Source organism: Cupressus sempervirens, chromosome 3, assembly GCF_028749045.1.
Source record: "Cupressus sempervirens isolate cs-2001-9-10 chromosome 3, ASM2874904v1, whole genome shotgun sequence".
Classification (NCBI taxonomy): domain Eukaryota; kingdom Viridiplantae; phylum Streptophyta; class Pinopsida; order Cupressales; family Cupressaceae; genus Cupressus; species Cupressus sempervirens.
In genome coordinates, this window is record NC_143120.1 from 83,216,111 (window position 1) to 83,242,186 (window position 26,076).

The following is a 26,076-nucleotide window of genomic DNA, read 5'->3' on the forward strand; positions in this document are numbered from 1 at the left end:
GTTAATAAAAGCATGAATGTAATACAAGCTATTTGTATTATGTAAATATGTGTAATGTATGTACTCACTATGTGTAATTGCACAAGATGTTGATGTTTCATCCAACTTAAACATTTAAATTTTCATAAATTGTAATTGAGACCTGAATAAGAGGTATATATAAGTTCTATAATTTTCTATTGATAACTCATACATACATTTAAATTATATAACTATATATATAAAAAGAGCACAATAAAGAAAATTTTACATGTGTTTGATTTAAATGTAGTCATCCCACTATACCATCTACATGCTCTCTCTTTTGCAATGCATCTATGATTGTATCATGCTCATCCATTGAAATTGTCCATAATACGTCATTAGCAGGTCTCCTTTTGTATCTTTCTAGTTTGATATTCATTGCCACAACCCAGTGAGAGTAGTGTAAAATCTTATTTTCTAATTAGTAGTCTCCAAATGCTGGTAAACCATTTCTTCTTGTTAGGTATGTATATAGCCAGGTGCCAGCTACAATGATAGACCCAATTAGATACTCAAAACCATAATCATGTACTTGATCACATATCAATTTTTTCTTAGGTTCACACATCTAGCTAGCTAATAATAAATCTGTTCATCATTATCATTAGGTGCAATAACAACATAAACACTTTAATCACGTGTACATGTAAATAAAAATATATATTAATAACATGTACTTTATACAGATGTGTAGAAGAGATGTGTTTTATTACATAATACACAACATTGTGAACTCCAACTGTTTCTTAGTTGATTTATAGATGCATTAACATGTTAGAGATGATTCAGAGATGAAAGAACTCATTTTCGGCGTACATTTTTCTTATATGATTTCTTTCTAACTCTAATCTTACCCATGCCTTTGATTACACTAATTATCTATTTCCTTGATATTCTTACTCATGCTCAAGGCAAAATTTTGAGTTATGAACTTTTCATTTAGATTGTTGCATGGTTTTTTGGAAGCCTAAAAAAGTCTTTCGTATGTGTGCTATCAAATTTACTTCATTTACATTATTCTAAAAAAATGTATGAGTTTAAATGCTTGACACAAAGTTTTCACAATAGAAATGTTGAACCAAATGGATACTTCTCACACCCTACACCGATAAGAATAGTTTGACCAATGATTTAATTATTTTGTGCTTTTATAACTAGAGCTTAGTGAGGGCAATGCAAAATGGCATTCTCAACATAGAGATAACCAACTTGAAGGATAAAGACCATTCTCGATAATTTGTAGATTTTATATTTATAGGGTATTCCAAATAAGATCTACGAATAATAATCTTTGTTGAGACATCTAGTATGAGGTAATTATTTTCTTTTCATATAAGGATATTGAATAAAAAATTTATATCATGTGAATCTATCTTTTTGATATTTTCAGCTTTTAATTCTTAAGTTGTGTAGACTAGGGACCATTTCAAATTAGACATCTTTACACAAACTATTTACACTAAGCCATATAACTATTTCACCAATTGTAGTTCTTTCTTTTGGAAAGGAGTTTTGGCCTAGACACAACTTTTTTCTCATTTCCTGTAGTTAAAAAAAAAAAAAATTTCCTTTCATTATAATTGTACACAATACCTAACATGATTTCCTTAATCATAGCTTATCTTGGTCTAGCTTCATTGCTTTGTCAAAAGATCTCTTAAATTAAATTGTTTGTATAGAAAAAATCTCACAACAACTCCTTCACAAGAGAAACATCTAAACATATAATATTTTTATTTTTAAAAATATTTAGAAGTTCATATGAAAAAATATTTCTAAGATGATGGATGTGAATAACCAAACAAAGAAAGACATGGAAAAATGTAAGAAAAAGGGAATAAAATATAATAATATATTAATAGAGGGAAGATTTTAGAAAAAGGGAGGAAGATTCACATGGTAAAATAATATGTTGGTAATTTAAGGGATGTAAAGATAAGCTGGGACAATTTGTGAGGTAGAACAATTTGAATATTATAGTATCCAAAAGATAGTAAAGATATGATTGAGGTAGTTTTACAAGTCAATTTTTGTTGAGAGCGGGATAAATATGGCTTAGTTCCATGAAAGATGTATTGTTGTATCCACTAATCCTATCTATGCTTGAATCCCACCTCAAGTAGCATTCAAATGTATATAGTATCCTTAATATATCAACCTAGTTAGCTTTCTTTAACTTATCATTCTACAAAGAAATAAAAGTAGTCAATGTTGATTACATGTACAAGCATTCACATATTTGGATTATAACCCTTTACTCTTAATGATTGATAAAAAATATGATGTGCCAAGTTCTAAGATTCTTAACAATGTTTTAATCCCATTTAACCAACCTTTGACTGGTATAAGGAAGGAAGAGCATATCGAAAAGTTCAATTGACTAAAAAAAATAATTATTATTTTCAAAGTAAAGGTTTTGTTGACATGATTAATCTAGATAATAATGTAGATGATAAATATATTGATGCAAAGAGTGTTTGTACAGATAATATTAACCATATTTATTCTGACGATATTGTTGGAACTACAATTGGAACAATTGTTATGTTGTCATTGATGTCAAACCTCACTAGTAAGATAGTTGCTATTTGAGTAGAGTGTCATATCAAGATGATTGATGAGGAGGATTTGAGATGAAGACATAACAAAAGGACCTAGAGGAAAGGTTGAGTTATAAAGAAAGTACAATGGGCACTTGATCAATTGGACTTTGATAGGATAATATGACTATTTAATCATAAAATGAGTGACGAAGATAGTGGTATTGAAGCCTAGAAGAAGTGATCAAAGAAAGACCAAATGCATAGGCTTGACCAAGTAAAAGAGCATAAGATTAAAGAACTAGAATTTTATGCCAAGCAAAATACAATGTTGATGACTTCATTGGGCATCAGTAATGACCAAATATCCTCATATATATTGAGCAAGAATAGCTAGTACTAATTGAGTAATATAGTGATGACAGAGTGTTAGAACCCAATGTTGGTTGAGGTACAATATTTGACATATTATGAGTAAATCTTGATTTTCAGCTGAAACAATTGAATTCTTGGAATATGGAATGAGTGTTAAAGATAACGTTGGATGACTAGAGCATTCAATTCATGGGAAATAATTTTTGGTTTGATGAAATGATGGAAGGATTTGATGAATTTGACCAAATCTTAAGATCTATAGTGATGTTTACCCATTGGAAGATAAGAAATACCTATTTAAGGAGATACAAGGGCTAGACTAAAAGAGGTTAGCAGAGTTGGTGAAGACCTAGTATGGTTGGAGTAGTTGTTTATTCTACTAATTGGAGAATTTGAGTAGAAGGTTGGACAATAAAGTATTGAGGTGAAGAGTGATTTCTTAAAGGATTTCCAAGAAAATCAATGATGGAGATGGTAATGGAGGCCGATCAATAAGTCAACTATTAGACCAAATTTTTGATTTGTATCTACAAAATGAGTTGTATTTATTATATCAACCTATTTTTACTTTCTAACCATTGTATTAGTTTGAAATTCTTTAATAAAGGGTGACCTAACAATCATTTGTAAATCCTTTAATCAATGTGGTATTCTAATGGAATATTTTAAAGCCCTCTAACAAGGCCACTCCTAATAGGGTGATTAAATCCTTTGACAAGGTCACATTTAACTATGCATTTTGTAACCTTTGACAAGCTTGGATCCTAATAGAGCTCACTTTAGAAGAGTGAAAAATTGGTGACATGTTACTGGTGGTTTTTCTCAAATTGGGTTTCCACGTTAAATCACAATGTCATACTTGTTGGATGTTATTTGAGATGTTTTACCATTAATGTTTTATATTCTAAAAAGTTTGTTACTATTAGGTTAGTGGATTGTAAGTTTATGTTGTTGATTATTTACTATAGAGATTGAACTTCTAAATGTTTAGATGTAAATTATTTGAAGTGATTAAAAGTTCAATTGGTAAATCTAGACCCGAGGATAACTAATCCACTCCCCCCCTATTGTTGTAAAACATTTTGACAATTGGCATCAGAGCATTGGTGCTTGTAAAGAAAAGTTTTAAGGTATATGAAGCTAAAGATAAAGATGTAGAAAAAGGATGTTCCAAGATTGAACAAGGAGAACTTTCCTACATGGAAAAGTTTGATGAAGTTGCATATGGTAGGAATTGGAGAGGGAGAAATACACTATGTGGAACATTCATGTGTAGAGATAGCAATAACACTAACAACTTAGCAGATGAAAGAGAAGAAAGAACATAATAAGGAAATGTTGGATATTTTATCAATGTTAAGCTATACTGAGTTTGATGACATGAAGGAGTGCACTGTTATTAAAAAAACATCGGATATGCTAAAAACTATGTATGGTGCAGACACATATGTTTTGGGAGAAAAACTAGAAAGCTTGAGAGAAAAAATTTATGAGATGAGAATGAAAGAAGGTGAAACCATTTCTTAATACTACGGATGAGTCAAAGAAGTTGTAAATGCTATAAGAGGATCCAATGGAAATATTGATGATGAAACTATGATCAAAAAGGTACTGAGAACCCTACTTCCTATTTATGCTATTAGAGTTTCTCCAATACAAGAACTAAGATGTACACCTAGTAACAATCTAACTTTGGAAGGATTACTTGGTAGGCTTACTTCTTTTGAATTGTCAATCTTTGATGATTTTACTCTACTATTGAATATGCTTTCAAATCTTAACTCGTTCTTAATAAGAAAGGAATAGGAAAATATGTGAATAGTAATAATGATATCTCTAATGATTGATTATCTTGAAGAATTAGAGGCTAGAAGAGTTCCAAGAGACAAAGGAAAATTCAAAGGTAAACTTCCTATAATATGTTTTTCATGAAAAAAAGTTGGTCATATTGTTTTAAGATGTCCTGATAGAGAAGACAGGGATAAAGGAAAGGAAATCAAGTATAAAGGTAAAAAAGATGACAAAGACAATAGAAGAAATAAGGAGTACAAAGAAAAAACTAAAAAAATTTGATATATTGGTAAAGTAGAAACTAATAATGATTTTGATAGTAATGATGAAGAAGTTGTCTATGTTTCTATGAAAGAAGATCCTGATGAAGATGAGAAACTACTTTAATTTCATATGTGCATAAAAGTGATAAATGAATAATTGATAGTGGTTTCTTACATCACATGATTGGTGATCAAAATAAATTTAAAACCATGGAACAATATAAAGGTAGTTGTGTTAAGTTTTGTAATGATGCACCATGTCTTGTGAAAGGTAAAGGATCAATACAACTTACCGATAAGATCAAGTGTGACAATATTTATTGGGTTGAAAGACTTCACTATAATTTGTTGAGTGTTTCACAGTTGAAAAAATTAGGATATAGAGTTGAATTCCATCATAGGAAGGCCAAGATATTTGATGCTACTGGTGAACTAATTGGAAGTGGAGAATAGAGAAGCGGTAACTTATTCTATCTAGATTTATCTAATGAGACATGTTTGTTCACACAATATCATGATAAATGGTTATGGAATAAGACGTTGTGTCATGTGAACTTTGATAATATAGTAAGCATTAGTAAGATGAAAAGAGTAAGAGGATTACTAAGAATTAAGAAACATATAAGTGCTATATGTTAATAATGTCAGTTGAGAAAAATGACAAAGTCTAGTTTCAAGAGAAAAACATTTTCATCTAATGATATTTTGGAATTGGTTCATGTTGACCTTTGTGGACCTATTGGAGTGGAAAGCTTCTGTGGAGATAAATATTTTATTCTATTTTTTTATGACTTCTAGAATGATAAATGTAATGTTTCTTAAAGGAGAATCTAATGTTTTTCAAAATTTTAAGTGGTATTTGGCAAGAGTTAAGAAGTAAATAGGCAAGAGTTTGAAGTGCTTGAGATATGATAAAGGAGAGTTTTTTTTTCTAATGAATTCAACATATTTTTCAATGATAGAGGAATCAAAAGATAGATGTTAGCACCTAGGCACCCTCCCTAGAATGGAATAAGTGAAAGGAGAAAAAAATCAATCATAGATTGTGCAAGAACACTAATGATAGAGAAGGATGTATCACAAAAATACTAGAGAAAAGCTATAAGTTCAATAGTATATACTTTGAACTATGTACAAGTCAAGAAAGATAAGAACATTACACCCTTTGAGTCATAGTATGGTATGCACCTAATGTGAATTATTTTAAAGTATTTGGAAAAAAATATTATATACTTGTTGTGATTTCTCAATGCATGCCTCATTTCTCACAGAAATGGGGACTACCTACTAAATTTACCATATCATGCTCCTAGTCTAAAGCCCTAGTCATTTTGGACCCTCCCATGGGTCTTGGTCAAACCCGAATCTCTAACTAGGTAAATTTGAGCAACCAAGCAATGAAAAGAAAAATTAATTTTGGGACTTTTTAATGCACATGTGTGGGCTTGCACACAAACACATGTATACTAAGTGCACACATGAGAACTGCACCTCACTTTGGGGATGCACAACCTTTGCATAAGTGTACTTGAGGGGGTGCACTCTAGGAACTTGGGTTTTATATAAGACCCTAACCTCCTCTTGGAGGTGCATTTGGACACCTCCACAAATTTTAAAAGCTTAAAAAACAAAAAACATTAAGAAACCTAAACTAAAAAAAAGATGAACTCTAGGCTCCCTAAAGAGGCGTGCATGTGCGCACCTCCAAACTCAAAATGAAAGAAAGGAACCCCCCCTCCATTTTCATTAAGGAAACTACACAACTAAGCCATTTCAAGGCTAATATTGCACACTAGTGCACCTATAAGGGTGCACTAGGTGCACTTAAGTGCCAAACACGATGTTTTAGGGGGGAGATCTACATTTTGATCTATTTTGAGTAGATTTTTATTTATTTTGATGATAGTTTGAGTCTTGTAGAGTCTTATTTTTTCCTTCAGACTAATGTGTGTCTCTTTCATATAGATCAAATCGCGTCCTCCTTATCCTCCATGGTGAATAAAATGGCTCCAAAACCTATCACATTCAAGTATCGAGGAGCACCAAAGAAGTCAAGGTTCCAAGATAGACATGCAGATATCAAAAATAGAGAGTTGGGACATATAGACTGGAACACATTCCTTATAATCTATAATAAACCTAAGGAAATATTTTCTATGATATCTACACTCATTCGGTTAGGGCTTATAAACACAACATCTCACCTAATGTCAATTCAATATTTAGAATTGATGATGACCCTAATTGAGCACTATGTTACCAAAGAGAAGGTTGTAAAGAGCACAATAGGAGAGATAGTTCTAGACCTCTAGCCCCGAAACATAGAAAAGGTGCTTCACCTCCCAAGGGTAGACCAACACCTCCAAATATCATATGACAGATCAAAAAGATGGTATCAAGAGAATGAGAAAGAGATGAAGGAAATAGTACAATCCTCTTTCCTGATTGACAAGATACTTGTGGGCTGTAGAGTAGGCAAGGTAGATATGACTAGGGGGTACATGAAAGACGACATTAGATATGTGATTTTCCTCCTGAGTAGAGTTATGGGTTCTCCAACATTAGGGCACCTTCAAACTTGGATGGTTCATTTCATTGAAACCATCAAAATGATGAAGATGCCCATTGATTAGGCCACCATCCTAAGTGACAACTTGAATGAGAAACTAGTAACCATCAAAGTAAATCCACACTTCTAGATGAAATCATACATGGTGTATTTTTTTGTAGCTAGAACCATGGATTATCCAGGCCTTTATATAAAGGGAAGCATGCAAGATGAAAATGTTTTCTCATATGTGGTATACCCACAATTGGTAAAGAAGGAGCTCCCACTATAGAGTGTAGAATATCAATTAGTCAATGATGGGTTTACCATTGTAATTACTAGGTTTATTGAAGGTGATTATGCAAAGAGAATGTCAATAGAGGTAGTAGCCAAAATCATAGGGATCAATGCCTACTACATTCAATTCAAGACCTTCACATATCTTTAGGTAGATGGTACTTTTTTGTGCCCCAAAAAGCTCCCAAGGTACTTGTTAGACTAGCTCATACTCCTTGAGATTTCCCCCCCAACTCACTTCTACATATGAAAAAGTGAGGAAACAACTTAAGATGGCATGGATCTAGCCGATTAGAATTGGTGCATTTGAGGTCAAGAAGAAGAAGGAAATTTCCACCTTCGACTCTAAATGGGATCAATATCCCTTAGAAGAATACAACTCCTATCATCCATTCTTTGATAATATTGGGATGGTCCAACATTTGGACAAGAAATAGTTTGTACTTGTTGATTCCTTAGAAGATCATTGGATGAACACAATAGATGACTATGATATTTGTATAAGAGATTATTGTAGGATAAGTTTGTACTTATTAGATAATTTTCTTAAGATGAAGATTCATATGAAGAGTGTAGAAAAGGATGCCAAAGAAGTCATGGATCCTTTTTACAACAGAGATAAAATCTATGACAAACCTATCACAAATATTGAGATAGCGAGAGATAAGAATGGTAACATAGATTATCAGGCTTGACATGTGGTTGAATTGACAAGGGAGTGGATTTGGAAGCCATTTCAGATGGATCCAATCCCTAGGGCCGTACCCCCACAAGCCATAGCTAACTCTATCAAATGTAAAGGTACAAAGGTCACCATATGAACCTACCTCTCTCAATTCCTAGTAAGCCTAGAAATAGTGCACCAACATGAGTGGGAGGTTGAGTACTTTGAGGTTGATCAGGGAAAGAAGAGAAAGAGGGTACCTCCTAAGGAAAAGAAATAAGTTGCTAAGGATCAAGCACCTTTAGAGTAGGTACAATGAAAATAGGCACAAGCTAAGCCTCAAGTAGAGTTACCACAAGAACCCCCAAAGAAGTCATAGCTAGAATAGCCAAAAGAGTGATAGATAAAGGAGAGGAGGGTTCTATTAGTCACAACTACAGAGGAAGAAGCCTTCCCCTCATATCCAAAGAGAGAAATGATTGAAACAATGGTGGTGGGAACATAGAGAAGGAGATTGAAAAAGAAAATTATTCCATCCCCACAAGTTCCTGAGACCATCCTAGAAGTTGAGGATGAAGAGGAAGGGAAAAAGTAGAGTTTGTTCCCTTAAGCCAAAGGACTCACTCGACTAAAGCTACAGAGGAAGAGAGGAGAAGATCTACACAAATGCTTCCATCTTCTCCAAGAGAGCCTGTCCAAGTGTCAAATTTAGAAGATAAACAATAGAAATGAATAGAAAAATGGAGGGAGAATGAATTGACATCATTGCCCTCTCTGAATTTGACTTTATGCTAATGGGCACTAAGATGGTGGGAGAAAAAGGTCAGAGATACTCCCACAAGTGAGCCTTTAAGAGAGGATTGGAATCAATTACCTCATTTTCCACAAGGACCTCTAGGCATTCCACCACCACCATCTTAGGATATGGCTATTCTAGACAAAGGGTCAGTACAATCACCTCCTTTGGTCATTGAAGAAGGAGAAGAGAAACAAGCAACTAATGAAGGAGAATTCCACTAGCTTCATGTCAATGAAGTATTTGAGGAGGGAAAAATACTTGAAGAAACTCAATAAACTCCTCAAGATTTAGATGCTAGGGCCCTAACTAAAGAAACTACAGAGACTCCTAATGAAAATATTCCTCAACATGAGAAGACTCCAGAGATGATTGATGAGGGAAAGGATCTTTTTGTAGAATAAACCTTTTCATCCAAGTACATGTCACCTATGGGCACTACACTAACATGGCTGAAGAGGGAGGTGATGTTTTGTCAAAAAAGGCAATTAGACCTAACAGTAGAGGAAGGAATGAAGGAAATGGTGAAAGTAATGAAGAGGCCTAAACCACCTAAGGGTAATGCAATAACACTAGCCTTCATAATGAAGAACCAATATTAGCACCTACTTGCACATATCATCATTCCTCCTCATGCTGACACCAAAGAACTGACTTAAAACGATTACCAAATCAAGGAGGTCATGTTGGGAAGGCCAACAATGGATACAACTAAAGTGATTATCACCATAGGTATGAAGGAGGTATTTTGACACATCAATCAAGATGAGTCATAATTGATAACACTATGTAAGAAGAATGATCTACTTAGAGGTTGCCTAAACGAAGTAGTGGGTCATATTGACTTGGAAAACCTAGAGAGCACTCTTGTAGTGGCACTAGGAAGAAATGGGATAGGAACATAGTTGGATCCCTTTTTGGAAGCATGTCAGCAATAGTGTGACAAATTTCAAGAAAACAGAGTGCAAATAATATAGGGTAATTTAAACTTGTTACACCACATCAAATCAAATGTTGACAAGTTGGTTTGTATAGTGAACTAATATTTTGGGCTGATGGATGAAGTACATACCTAGGCCAAAGACCTACAAGAATTAAAATTAATAAAGGGTCAAAGGTATGGAATGCTTATGGAGGTGTATACTATAGACAAGCTAGATAAGCTTGATGATTAGTTGGAGAAAATAGCAATAGGTAATAAAGCAATGGAGGGATTGCATGAAGATATTTGAAAATTTAGGATAAAACTCAAGGGCAATTTTTGGAAGCAGAGAGGTGCTATAACACTACTTTCCTTGAGATTTTTGAAGATGAGTCTAAGACCAATCTTTTTTTAGTGCAATCATTTGTCCAACAATTAAGAGGAACATTCAAAGATTGCTTTTCAGATGATGACATCAAGCAAACTTTCAAGACCAAAGAGGTATTATTGGAGCTAGACACCAAGCTTGAAGATTTTGTGGCAACTCAAATAGAAGTCAATAAATGCATGCCCAACTATCCAATCCCCCTTACACAGTAAACACAACAAAAGAAATCACACAAAGGACAACACTAGAGAGAGAGAGAGAGAGAGAGAGAGAGAAACACTTCTATCGATTCATCAAATTATCATCATACATGCCCTGTTGTAAGGCCTTCTAGTTTATAGCTAGATAAAAAATACAACTTCAAGATCCATGATGTAGCTTCAAATTCACACTTCCAAACACATCTTCTCTAAACTCTCTAAGCCCTCTAAGTTCTACTTCCACCCTAAGCCTAAGCACCCTATTTATACTTTCCAAAATGGCTCATAGAAGATTATAGATCATTACATAATAGAAAGGCCAACCTCAAAATAGTCAACACTTATCCCTAGACAAGATCCTATCATTAAATTCATGATCCAAATTAAATATGAAATTTAGCTCCAACTAAAAACCAAAAGATAGACATCTCGGTCAATGAAGGACCTAAACATTAGCAATATCATGTTCACTTGACACATGAAGGAATACTTGACTAACACTAGACAACTTGATGGCAACTGAAACTCAACAATAACTAGAATTCAGCAATAACTAGATCTTGGTAGTAATTGGAACTCGATAATAACTAGAACTTGATAGAATGAACAAAAATGAGCAGGATTACAAGGCAACTCAGGATGCTCCTGCATCAGACAACTAGGGTTGAAAGAAATGATTCTCCTAAATCACTGAGATGTCACAACCTAAATTGAATCCAACTCAAATTGAGAAATCTATGTAGCATCTTCAACTAGTCTATTCTTCCACTACACCAAATATTCATAGTAATATTTTCCTGTTGTTCTTTTACCAACTCTCTAAGCCAATATATGTTCAACCTCTTCATGTTAGGATTAAAGCATGGACAGAAATAACAATTACACAAAAATATAATCAATAACAAAAAATAATACATCACACAGAAAAGAACACAAGACACCAAGATTTAATATGGTTCACCTAAACCCTGGGCTACATCCACCAAATAGCAAGCCCAATATTTTTATGATTTAGTGATTACAACCTAATTACAATTTGTAATCCCTTACAATTCAATACCATTGCAAGAACCAATTTCCACATCACCTTATGAAATAATCCCTAACCCTAAGCCCTTTTATACAAGTATTTTTACCACTTTAGGGTTATAATTAATAATTACATGTCAGCCCAAAATCCCAAAAAAATAGGGCCCAAAATTTTTTTTCAAGGTGATGCCTCGAGCCCCAAAGAATTTATGAAGTATGCACAATACTTTCCTAATTAGTCACCACAAACTAACACTTCAATCTACTTCTTAGGATAATCATCTAATAACACAACTTCATCATCGGATTCATGATACTTATACAAATCAACAACATTGAATATAGGAGATATATCCATGTCATTAGGCAACTCAACTTCATAAGAATTTCCACTATTAAATTTCCTCAAAATCTTACAAGGTCCAAACTTCTTCATCTTCATCTTACTATATGTTCCAACAAGAAATCTATCTTTCTTCAAATGAACCATCACCTCATCACCAACTTCAAAAACATGATGTCGTATAGGCTTATCAGCATTCTTCTTATACTTCTGATTACTTTGTTCCAACCTCAAATTCACTTCTTCATGTAAAGACTCCATAAAATCAGAAAATTATTCCTCTATAGCACTTCTCCTTTCTTCACCAAAAACATCCCTCAAATTTTATATTTCTCTAGGCTGCATTCTAATAACAATCTCAAAAGGTGTTTTCCATGTACTCATATTCAAAGAATTATTATATGAAAACTCAGCTTGTGCCAATACCAATTCTCAATTACTTGACTTATCTCCAACTAAGAATCTCACAAAATTACCCAAGCTTCTATTCAAAACCTCTATCTTTCCATCTATCTGTGGATGGATTGCGAAACTAAACTTCACCTTAGTACTCATCTTCTTCCACAAAGTCCTCCAAAAATAACAAATAAATGTGGTGTCTCTGTTAGAAATCATACTTTTTGGTAATCCATGTTATTTAACAATTTATTTGAAGAATATTTCAGCAACATGCTCAGTATCTAATGTCTTCTTACATTGTATGAAATGAGCCATTTTAAAAAATCTATCCACAGTAATAAAATATAGAATCATACCCTTATACTATCTTAGCTAATCCAAGAAAAAAATCCATATTGATGTCACTCCAAGGTTTTGTAGGAACAAAAATGGGTGTATACAAACCAGTATTTTGACTTACTCCTTTTACAACTTGACAAACTCTGTTACTCCTTACAAACTTCTGAACATCCTTACACATTTGTGGCTAATAATAATTATCCTTCAACAAGACAATGTCTTATCAATTCCAAAATTCCAGTAAATCCACCACAAAGTTTTTCCTTAATCAAATTAACTCTCATAGAGCCTCTTGGTATACACAGCTAAATTCCTTTGAAAACCATACCTTCTTTAATGAACTACTTATCATCCTTATTCATGTGATTTTATAGATATTGTGCCTTGCACTCTCTCCACACCTCAAAAAAATCAAGGTCAGTATCATACAATACGTTCATTTCATCAAAACCAAGAACTTCAACCTTCATCTTAGTCAACAAAGAATGTCTTATGTGCAAAGTGTTAGAAACTTGATTAGTAACTCCATTCAAATGATTGATCACAAATGTGAAACTCTGTAAGTATTCTAATAGCCCTTGTTTCTACTATGCAAAAATTTTAGAAATTTATTATGAAAATACCTTGGAATGTGTTGTATTATTAGGGTTCATTCTAGATATTGTTGTTAATTTTTCGGTGAAAACCCTAACCTAGTAAATTTTTCCCTAGCCTACTTTGAAATTTGTGAGGCCTCGCCCCGACCCATCCTAGCACCGAAGATACATTATTATTTTGATGCTCATGCTTTTTCATGTCAGAACATTATTGGATACATTGAACATTGTTAAGCTATTTTTACGATGTGTGATGCTTACTTCAGTTATTTGATTTTGTCATTTAATGCTTATAAATATGTATAATGATGAAGAAAATGTATGCAACACTAACACATTTGGTTATGCAAGTCGAAAGGTTAGAAATATGAGTAGAATTAGATAAACAACTATTTATTAAGAAATGGATGCTTTAATTTATATAATTCCTCTAATATGTAATTCACATTATGCATGTGGTTTTTGGACCTACTGATGTGTGCAATGAGTGTGCAGGAAAATGAACCGAGGAAACTCAATGGAAAAATGGAACTAAATTACTTGTTAATTTTATGCTAACCTTGTATTGTAATTCTTTAAAGGTTTTAATTTGATCTTACTATTCTTCTAACTTTTAATTGTTCCTAATAAGTCTTTAAAGGCTTAGAAACATTAAATTTAAGTACCCCTATGGGTAAGGGTATGGGTGGGGGTACTTTCCAACCCTTTAGCCTCCTAGGTTGACTCTTAGGGTCTCTTAAAAACCCTATTATAGGTTGATTTCGAAAATGGGTTGCTCTTTACTTGGGTTAGTGAAACCAAACCTCCATCTTGAGTTACTTGAAGCTTAGTGGAGTTAAGGACCATACTTAGAGGCATTTTTGGGGAAGTTTAGTTTTTGTCACCCAATCCTCTAGTTTTAGAGGAAGTCTTGAAGATTGAAGGAAGAAAAGGGAAGCTCTTCTCAAACCACCATTGCCATAACTCTTTTATGAAGGTAGGAGTTCTTCACTCCATGAATGGTTCTTTGTGTGTGTTCATGTTTTGAATCTTGCTTGAATCATGTTGGAGACATTGTGTAGTTATGCATTCCTTGCTTGTGTGTTGGGGGTGGATTTGGGAGGGATTTTATCTTGTTTTCTTTTGATGTTATTCATAGGCCTTCTTGATGTTGATTGTTTTTGAGAGGTTTTCATGGGGATGTTTTTGGCAACATTCACCCTTGGATAGGGAAGAAGTGGCCATGCTCAGGGAAAGGGCATTTGTTGGACCTCAATAGTTAGAGTCTCCTCTCATGGAGAGAGGAGGGAAAAAAGGTAGGGTGTATGGCCCCCTACTTTTCATCCCATACCTTGTTGTTATTAAGAATTCCTGAATGTGGAAAAGAATGAAAATCCTTGTGGATATAGCCTTGAAAGGGCCTTGTGAAAGAATGGAAGTTCTTGAAGTTTTAGCCCCAAAAGGGCTATGTGATGGTATGGTGATTGACTTCTCTTATTGATAAAATCTACCTTTCCCCTATATTGGTTCATTATTGGACCTATTGTGCAACCGGGTGGGAATGCATGTCTAATTTTCTTATCTCCTTCTGTTGTTTATCTCACTGTTGGTTCTTGTCTCTTCCATGTTTTTCCTTGATGCAATTAAGACATTTGATAAAAGTTCTCTTGTGGAAGCCTTGAAGAAAACTCAATCAATTGTAATATTATGTAAGTTGTAATTGAATTTGATGTAGTGGCAAAGACATCGGGTTTTCTTACTGGTTCTTTCCCGATGGAGCCTTGAACTAGGATGAATAATAGAGAAAGGAAAAGATTATGAAATGCTCCTTGTATTGCCCTCATGTGATTTCAATTTTTTGCATATGTTTATGAGAGAATAGAATGATAGTAAATGTCTTGAATTGGGAAATTCTGAGTTTCAATTATGATAATGAAAGGCAAATGGATGTCTTGAAGTTTCAATTCAATTTTTTGAACATTAACATGTTATAATATCAATTCTATATTGTGATCACCAAACTAGCACTTTCATTGTTAAGTTACAATAGTGATACAATTAAAATTGATAAGAATTATTCATCACCTTTTTGAATTCTGAATTTAGGATCATAATTCCTTGATAAGATTCAAAAAAAAAAGCAAGAGCATATTGATTAAGAGGTTTTGAATTTCTTTAAATTTAAATAAAAAAGAAAGAACACATGCCTTGTTTTATGATGATTATATACAAACCACACATCCTTGTCGTTAGATGATTGAATTAACATGAACTATAGTAGAAAGAGAATTATGATCCTTTGCATCCTTTTGCATTAGAGTGCTTGTTCATAGGAACTCCATTAACTCTAGAAATATCTAAAATCATCTTGCATAACAATGAACTTAGCAAGAAAACATGCTAGCACTTGGCAAAAGGAATTGGTTTCCAAATTGAGCACTTCCAAGTCTAAAAACCCTCTCTGGAAAATGTATGGGGAAGTCTTAAATTTACCCATGCCACAGAGAATATTCTATGAGATATTCTCCTTGAATTGCAAATAAAAAATAATTGCTAATTCATTAAATAATATGACTTAAATAAATTTGAACATATAACATCAAAATATATATATGATAAAGCTTGTAAATTCAACTTCCCAACAATAAAACTTTTGGCATTTATTTCCATAGGACTTATGATGCTAGTCAAATCACATAGAAAAGTTTAAAAAATTAAACTTCCAACCACCTGTTAGCAAGTACAGGGGTCGATTCATCATAAGGAAGGGAAGGAGAATGTTTAAAACTTATTTTTTATTAACTAAACCTATCTTGTATCCTCCCCACTTAATGTTGACACTGCAATGACGTGTAGGGCAAGTGGAGGAAGTTGGTTTTATGAAAAAAGAGGGCACGGGCTAGTAAAGCCTTCGCAGGCCCTAGGTACCTTCTCCCCCATGCAGGACAGGGGACAAACCTGCCACTCACAACCCTTGGGCAGCGTGTGGGTAGGCCTCATAGTCTAGCGGGAGTTAGAGGGTCTAGGTTAGTATATAAATAGTTAGTATTTGTTTTAGCTTATTTTGTTGTTAGATAAATTCATTAATTGGGAATTAGGTTAGTGAGTATAGCTAGTATTAGGATAGTTGGATTATATAGTTTAATTAGCGTATTAGTTATTTTAAGTTAGTATGTAATTTATTGTTAGTTTAGAATTTTATTTTTAAAATAGTTTATTTTTAGTAGTATTTAATTTGGCCAAGGTTCGTCCTAATTTAATATTTATGTTTAGTTAGTTTTAGATGTATGTTTAATTTAAATTAGGATTAGTTCCTATTATTAATTTGATCAGTAGTGTTTTATATTTTATTAGAAAGTACCTAGTATTCTATGTTAGTGTATTGATGTTTTAGGTGTTTAAGCATTAAATTGTAATTAGATATGTAAGAAGAATTAAACAAGTTCTTTGAATATTTAGTTGATAATATATGTTGCATAAGGGTAGTATGTTAGTATAGGTAGGTAAAGATGTTTAGTCCAGTTATAGATTGATTATATTTTAAATTAAGTATGGCTTTAATCGATAAACTAGATTAGTAATCTTGATGGCATTCGGAAGTAATGTATTAATTGTTAAGTAACGATGTTAATACTAAATAGTGATTTGGGTGGTAAAGTATTAAATTCATTTTAATTTAAAAAGTTTTAAATTTGGAATTTGAATATTTCAATTAGAACGATTTTAATGTTCTATTAATTAGTTCTATACTATTGTGAGCTTTGTAGATCAATTTTAATATGGACTTAAATTTTATGATGGTTCAAACAAAGCTTAGATTAAAATATAGAGTATTAAATTATTCTTGTCATCAATGTTAATGATAAACAATAAATTAATTAATCAGATTGTATAAGTATGTTGGAGTTAATTGTCAATTAAGATGTTAAGATTGGTAAGGAAAGTTAATGATTATGTTTTAAATAGTTAATCTTCATTGTCCCTTATTAGATTTTAAAAAATAAAAAAAATAAAAAAAATTGTTGTGTGTGTTTTGCCCTAATATTTTGGGCATGACAAAATTTGTGTCCTAAGTAGGATATTTTGATGTCCTTAGGTTATGTATTTACACTATCATGGAGAAATTTCTTGAATCTACAATCAAATGTGACCTTTACCCTAGGTTTTGTGTTCAAGTAGGAGATCATATATCATTTTCATATTCTCCACCATACATGTTACAATCTTATGATCAGGGTTTAAGCATCCATTTGTACGCATAAATTTTCCCTCTTTTGATGTTACGAAGTAAAAGATATTGGAGGATCGTAAAGGTAAAGTGTGGGGTCTCCCAATCTTATGATACCCCATATAATCATAGCATTCCGAATGTATGTTTTGAAGTGTTCAATCTTATGATCATCCTATTATTGTGTCATCATAAGTGTCTTATGGTAAAGGGCAAGTGATATGATGTTATGAGAAGTTGAAAGGTGTAGGATTGTAAAAGACTTAAAGGGGAACTCTTGACCATATGAGATCAAGGAGGATCGTGAGATCGTAAGACATAAAAATACAAAGGTTGTGAAGGGTTTCGATCTTTAAAAAAATGAAAGAACATGTAGGTGTAAGTGTTCCTAGAAATACTTTTGAAGCTATAAAAAATGAGGAGATTGTGAGCAAGGAAATGATAAGTGATATCGCGATGCAAAGTGGCACTAGACTTAGTTATGGTTTGAAAAAAAAGATGTATCAAAGTAGCATTTTTTGGTTAGTCAAAGATGCTGACTGAGATAACATATTTTTTAGTTTTATAGATCATGATTGATCAAATGTTGGTTTATGGTTTTTAATTTCTCACTTTATCAAGTTGCACAAAGATTAGCTAAAGAAAGAAAGTGAGAGAATGAGGTACTGACACATAGATGTGGTAGGGTCAGTCCATGCTATGAGTTGCTAAAGGTTGTTGACTATACAAGGTTCCAAGTGGTGAGTTTGAATTTGTTGTGGATACAACACATAATGAAAAGTATTACTTTTTTAGAAATATCAAATCAAGAAAGATTGACAATTATCATATTCTCACTTTTTGAAGTTGTAAGAGGATAGCCAAAGAGAGAATACGAGTATTCAACATGTGTCTTAGTCGGACCAATTTCAAAAGGAAATGCAATGATAACCAAGATCTTTTGTGGTCGTCAAATCTTAGCAGATCAATGATGTGGATGGAGTAGATGTTGAAGGATATTAGAATTGGGTTTGAAGAACCTGTTATCATTTACTATGATAAGAAAGGTATAGAATGTCTAAGAATCTTATATTTTATTCAATGACTAAGCATATATCTATTAAGTATCACGTGCTAAGAGAGAAAGTAGCAGAAAAGGAAATCATATTGGAGTATGTGAGTACTAAAGATCATATTGTAGATATATTTACGAATCCTTTTCCTAAAGATACATTTCAGTACTTGAGAGGTATTCTTGGGGTTATGCCCCTAGACCTATTTATGAGTAGGTGATGCAAAGAGTGCATCAATAAAGTGGTACAAAGCACTATTGTTAGCCTAGACTAAATGTTGATGCTTCCTATATGAGGGAGAATTTGTGATGATTTGAGTCATTGAGGACTCTTGGTATTTGATATTGAATAGTGTATTTGGACACTTGAGTTGGTTGAAGACTTAGCATAGCATATTAGCAATTGGTACATAGTAAGATTGAGATTGAGGTCCTTGACATTGATGTCAATGGGGGAGAGTATGCATGAAAAAAGAGAGTATCTCCTAAGACATGGAGGAGAGTATGTATGAAAAGAAACATCTCCTAACTATGGGGGAGAGATATCTTTTTTAAAAAAAATAGAAAGATTCATGAAGGGAAGCAGGAATATTCATTTGATGTATTGTGAATTGTTTAGTGTGAAGTAAATAATTGATTTCTAAGAAGCAAGAGTATGCACCTATTTTTTTGAGATTCTTAAATTAGCATGTGGAAAACTAATGTTGGTCAACACTAGCAAAAGAACATTGTTTGGTATTCTTCAAACTTAGATGGTTTTTTCATCTATGTTGCCATAAATGCCAAAGGGGGAGATTGTTAGCATGAATGTTGATGATACTACATTGGGGGAGTATCCTAAGCATTATAGAGCATTGACATGTTGAATTCATGATTTGGTTGATCATTGATGTCAACTTAGCATGGTTTTTGTTAAGAATAGCTAACTAACAAATAGAGATCTTAATGGTACAAGAAATGGTTTGATTTTTTGGTAATGTGTAGTTACGAACATGTTTGGCATAGTGTCCAAATGATGTGGTTAAGTGTAAAAATTCTAAGTTAAAGACATACAGAAGTTGTGTGTGATTTACAAAGAGTAGCTCATAGATAGAGTATTGGGATAGAAGTTCCTAATATTTTTTTGCTAGATTGCATCTGAGATGTAGTGACAAGATGCACAATCAAGTAGTAATAGAGGATAGTCAGCTAATGATGTCAATTAGTGTACAAGCCCTACTATCATACATGTGAAGTTTTGTATAGACTCTAAGCCAACAATGCTATTGTAATTTAAATTAATTAATTATCTTATTATAATTAATTGGAAAGCCTCAAGGCTGACTCAAGGAATTATTATGAAGATATGATATGAAGGAAAGATGTTTTCCTTGTTTTTAATGTGGAATGTGTGTTATGATCATTGTATAAAGTGTGAAGTGGGAAAAGAAGCAGAATGCTTACTAAATGTGTATAAACATTCTAAGGGATTATTGGATGCAAGATTTGTAATCTAGTTATAAGATCAAAAGGATAAGAAGTCTAGTTGATAGGAAAGAGAAAGAGAAAGGAACAATACAGTACAATTCTATTATTCTACAAGGAATAATATAGAGATCATTTGGACAATGGGTTCATTGGTCTTACCATTGAAGTTATTTGGGTAGTGGGTCTAGTTGTCTTCCACAATTCCTAACAAGGATTCAAACTCTCCTAATAGGAACTCATTTGTACTAGATGTCTTCATAGACTCCTAATAGGGTTCATCCTCTAACAAGGAACATTTATATTAGTACATCATCTTATGGGTACCATCCCCACTAAGGTTTTCCCTCAGATCAAGGGTTTCCCTATTTAACATATCTAATGTTATTGTGTATAAGTATCTTGTTGTGGTTTCAATTTTATTACTCATATTGTTAAGTTTGTTTAAGGTTGATAATTAATTGTGACAATAGTTGGATAGCTGATTCACCCAGCCTGCCCTCCCCCCCCCCCCCACCCCAGTTAGATCAGTGGACTATATATTCTACCTTCACCAGGGTGCCAATAAATAATTGCAAGCTCTAACATGCACTAGAGATTGTAATCTCATGAAAGCCTTAATTTCATGAATTCCATAAGGGGAATGGATTCATGATTATACTTGTACTCCCTAAATGATCAGCAAAAGCACCTTACATTTTTATTTTTTTGTCCTCTCTATTGTTTCTTCCTCTCTTTAATTTAATTCAAGAAGTGTAAGGTCTTCATAAATCTCATTCTAAATCCCCATAGCTACATCCATACCCATATTGGCTAGCTTTTTGCCACCTAATTTTTTTCTCTAAAAACATTGGAACTCTTAAAGTCTTTAGACTCCATTAATAGACATCTAATCTATTGTATATATTTTTCAAGATGCCACGCTTCTAGCTTGCCTTTCTTTTTTCCTTTAGTGATTATCTCTAAGTCCCTTTCAAGATGTAATCATTGGATACCAAGTTTAGCCCCTAAGATAGAGCCTCCTTTTCTACAACACATTTTGACATATTATTTGTACCATCACTTAGACATTTTGCTGCAAAAGCTGGAGTTTTTCCCTGATGATCTCTCACTACACAAGCACATCCAAAGACCCCCAAATTTCCTCTAGAAGCCCCATCAAAGTTTATTTTAACCCATCCTTCCTTTGGTGGTATCTAATACACATTATCCCTTTTTAGCTTAGGATTAGCACTACCAAGCCCATTAATGGGCCCCCAACTATTGTCATTTACAAACAAGGTTTCCCTTCTTATTGTCATTCCTAATATCTCAACCCAAATTTTAAAAAAGGTTATAATATTTGTCTTTTCTCATTATATCTACTAGTATTTTTTGATGTCTAATTTATATACTATTACATTTGTTGAAAACCCTTATTTTACAATATTTTATCCTAGCTTACATATTTCTCTAACTTCAAATCTGCATTATTAGTTTTTAACTCCTCATAGGAAACTATTTAATCCATTTTATATCAAATATATTGATCTAATTAGATCATTCACTGCTCCATGCAATATAAGATAAATATGCCTAAAAATTCTAATTTGCATGCATAGGCTGGTGAGCCTTATTTTTCATTATTACATTAAGGACCTAACCTTTTTGGAAAAAAATGATAACACTACAACTTAATTATTACACTATGCCAATTGTGATGTTATTGTAGTATCTTCAACAAAAGGGTGATTATTTAGATTATTTTCTAACATACTCATGGTTTAGAAGAGAAATATTTTTTCCACACCATTTCAAAGTGTTTCATATATGCCTTCAACTCTTATAGTATATAGATTTCATACATGAATTATTGCTTAGGATTCATTATGCCAACTCATTTCAAAATTAGGATTAATATATATGTGTTGGAAATACAATAGGGAGTAAACTCTCACAATCTATGCATATAAACTAAAATACCAAATTAAACATATACATCCATAGCATGAAAGTAAACTATTCAACACATGTATGACACAAGAATTTTGGTTACCCAAAAACCCTCCAATGAGAGGGTAAAACTAGGGTGGGGATGACAGCCACAAATCTTCACTACTGGAGCAATAAAGAGTATCTAATGAAAGTTAAAAAATTTGACAATGAAAGGTCTACCCTATTAAAGGCTTACAATATTGTTAGATCTTACCCTATTAAAAGATTTAAACACCCTACTAAAATTGTGCCTAGTAAAAGGACTTTAACTTATGATGAAGTAAGCACCTGTTAAAGGAATTACAATAGCCTATTAAGACTACTATGTTAAGAGATTTAACTAATTCACCTATTAGAATGTCTTAGAAATGATCCTTTAGTTAGCACTATGTTTCTTGATGTTATATCACCTCTATAATGTGTACTTGGTCCTTTTTTATCAGACATATCTCTAATGTTCTTGGATTCCTTTCTTTTGTTCTCCTTTAATTGATTCTGCAATGTAACCTAATTCATAACACCTTAATCACCATGAATTCTCTATTTGTGCATGCAAACTCTCTTCAATTCCCCTTTGCTATCATGTCCAAATTACAAGGGCAAAACACACGTAAAAAATAGTTTCAAAGTTAATTCCATTAAGTTGATATGTTTGTTTTCATAAGTTAAAGTGGTAGGTACTATGTAGACAAAAATAGGTTCCTAAATCAACACCTTGACATTCCATTTAAGTTTATAATCATGAGTAGGAATAGATCATTTAATTAAACTTTAATTATTAAATCAAACAATTAAAGTAAACAAACTAATTTCAAGTAATTAAAAGCTTTTAACACATTATCATTTTTATTTACTTTTAAAATATTAATGAACGATACATTTAAATCATTTGGATAACAATTAAATAATTATCAATCTAATTATTTCAAAAGATTTGAAATAAAAAGAACTTACTAATTAATATAACATTACATCCATAATTAAACTTTATTTAAAATTTATTCTAATCACAATTTTATTTAAATCTATAATCTATTAGAAATAAAACATTCCTAATTATAATAACAATATAAATTAAATTAAATATGACTAAATAATAAAATAAAACAAAATAATATTATCCCTTATCTAACATACACTACAAACTAACAATTTCTAACTTAAAAACTTTTACTAATCTAAAAATACTTTAATAAAAATAAAACATACTAAAACTAATGTTTAAAGCATTTAAATTAATTACATACATGATACTATCTAAAACTTAAAACTTTATTTTAAATCCAAACCAACCTAAAATAACTACCTACTCCCCCTACCACCCTAGGCCACACACTACCCAAGCTGCCATGGGTAGTTCCCAATGGTCCTTATGCTGACCAAACCCTACCTTTGCAAGTCTTCCCCCACCTCCCATGTACATAAACAAAACCCCAAAGATGGGCGCTTAAAAAGGTGGTGGTGGAAAAGTTTCAAACCAATTCCATTGCATTGGCTTTAATGCCCATTTACAAACTTGCCCCTACCTTGTCAAGCCATGTGGGTCCATTTGGGCTGCAAATTTGGTGGGGGGTACAGGGGTTATGTCACCATTAAAAGCATTGACTCTGGTTTAAGACTTAAATCAGTCCCTTGTTGAAAGTTCTCGCCTATGAATATGGAGGGTTTAGTTATATCATAAAGTTTATTTAGTAGAGATAGGATATTTGTTTTAATAATTTTTTTGGTTTTATTTTCTTTTATTTTGAAATATTTAATATGTTTAAGGGATATTTATACAATGTATATGATTGTTTTTATAGAGAATCTTTTAAAGCATATTCTCTGTTCCAAGGGGGATTTTTTTTTTTCGCTCATACAAAATCCAGAGGGTTTTTTTGCTCTTAGGATGTATTTTTTTGCCAACCGCATAATTTTTTCTAAGTGTTGATTTTTCAAGCAATTTTTATTTTTAACAAGGAGGTTTGTATTTTTTCTTTTCTAATTGGAATTACCAAATTCTTAGTTAAACAAAGAGGTTGAATAATTTGTTTTAACAACAATGCAAGATTTATTTTATCTCCTAATAATCACGAAAATGAATCAATGTTCCAACCATAACATAAATTTTTCCTTAACATTTTTTGAAACTTAAATTGCATAATGGTATATCATCATTCATCTATTTTTCAATACACACATGCATATAACTAAATTGCACGAAGAGACTCATATGAAGGAATACTACTCATTTTTTTATTGAACTACCTGATTCAAAGGCTCTATTAGGAAAGAACTAAGAAGAATACTTGACATCATTGTCACTTCAACAATAAGTTTAAATATAACAATTTTACATAGGATATCATCCCGAGGAGAAATCTGCCAACATAATTTAAATCCAACAACAATTCTAAATTTCCTTCTTGGTTCTTAACAAGAGATCCATTATGAATTTTGCAATACATCATAGTGATCATGGAGAGAATGAAAACTGACTGAGAGACAACCAATCATAACATGAAGACAAAATCAAACATTCACTCCCATCCCAATTTGAACAACATGTTTGACATTGAACCGATCTAGGGAGTAGGTGGATTTTTCCAATAGGAAACATCATACACAACACCATAATAGGTGCCCTTTCGAGGCTAAAAACTCAAGAACTTCAATTATTACATTCCAAAACTCTAAATGTGGTTTATGCTAATGAGTAGGGGCCCATAACACCCTACTCTTTTTCCCTCTTCTCATCTTGAGAAGAGACTCTGCACTATTGGAGTCCAAATAAAGACCTCCTCCTATACATGGCCACTTCTGACCTATTTGAGGGTAGTAATGCCAATACAACCCATACAATCCCTTTGAAATTCAAAGAAAACTTTAAAGAAAAAACATTTAAAAAAATCTATTTCAATCCCTCCCAAACATACTCAACACAACACAAAAATACATATGTAATAAAACTGAAACATGAAACATAATGTAAACAAAATGAGGTAAAATATTCCTACCATCCAAATAGGGTTATTGCAATTTGAATAAATTTAAGATGAGCTTCCTTTCCTCTCCTTCTCCTTCAATCCTGAAATGCTCTCTAAAACTAGAGGTTGGGTGAACACTCAAACCCTCTCAAAATTGCCTCTAAATAAGATCCTAAACTCAACCACCTTCAAAAAGTAATAACTCCCCCACTTGCCTAAAGTTCTAGAGGCTTCCAAATCAACTAGCCATAAGGCTAACATCAAGGTGGAGTTAAAGTTATCCAACTCATGACGGAAACAATCAATTTTCCCAATAAAGTAAAAATGGATTTTTTGAGTAACCATAAAAGTCAACAAAAGGGGCTAGGGGGTGGAAAATGCCCCCAACCCATACCCATACCCCTTAGGTACTTAGATTTCATAATTTTTGGCTTCTAGGACTAAGTAGGTACCTAACAAAAGCTCAAAAATTTTAGGACTTTCTAACAACTTTCAAAAATACAGATTACTGACTAATCTTGATTAGGATAATTAATCTCAATTACTAACTGATAAGCAATAAGCTAACTAACCTAGTCCAACTTAGATCTTTAGGTTACTTGTTAACCCTAACTATCATGCTAGAATGTATACACAATTCATTTGTCAAGTGACACTGAAAAATCACTGTTACAAAATATTAACACTTAAAGATTACAAAATGATACATTCATTCAATCCACGATACAAATAAAATATGAACAATAGAGTCTGCATCTCTTGTTAAACTCAACCCTAATTTCCATGAACAATACATAAGGTTCAGTTTCATTTCTCCATTAGAATTTTTGGCTAAAATATCCTCCGCACATCAATAGCTCAAGAAAATCACTTGCATATACATATATATATATATATATA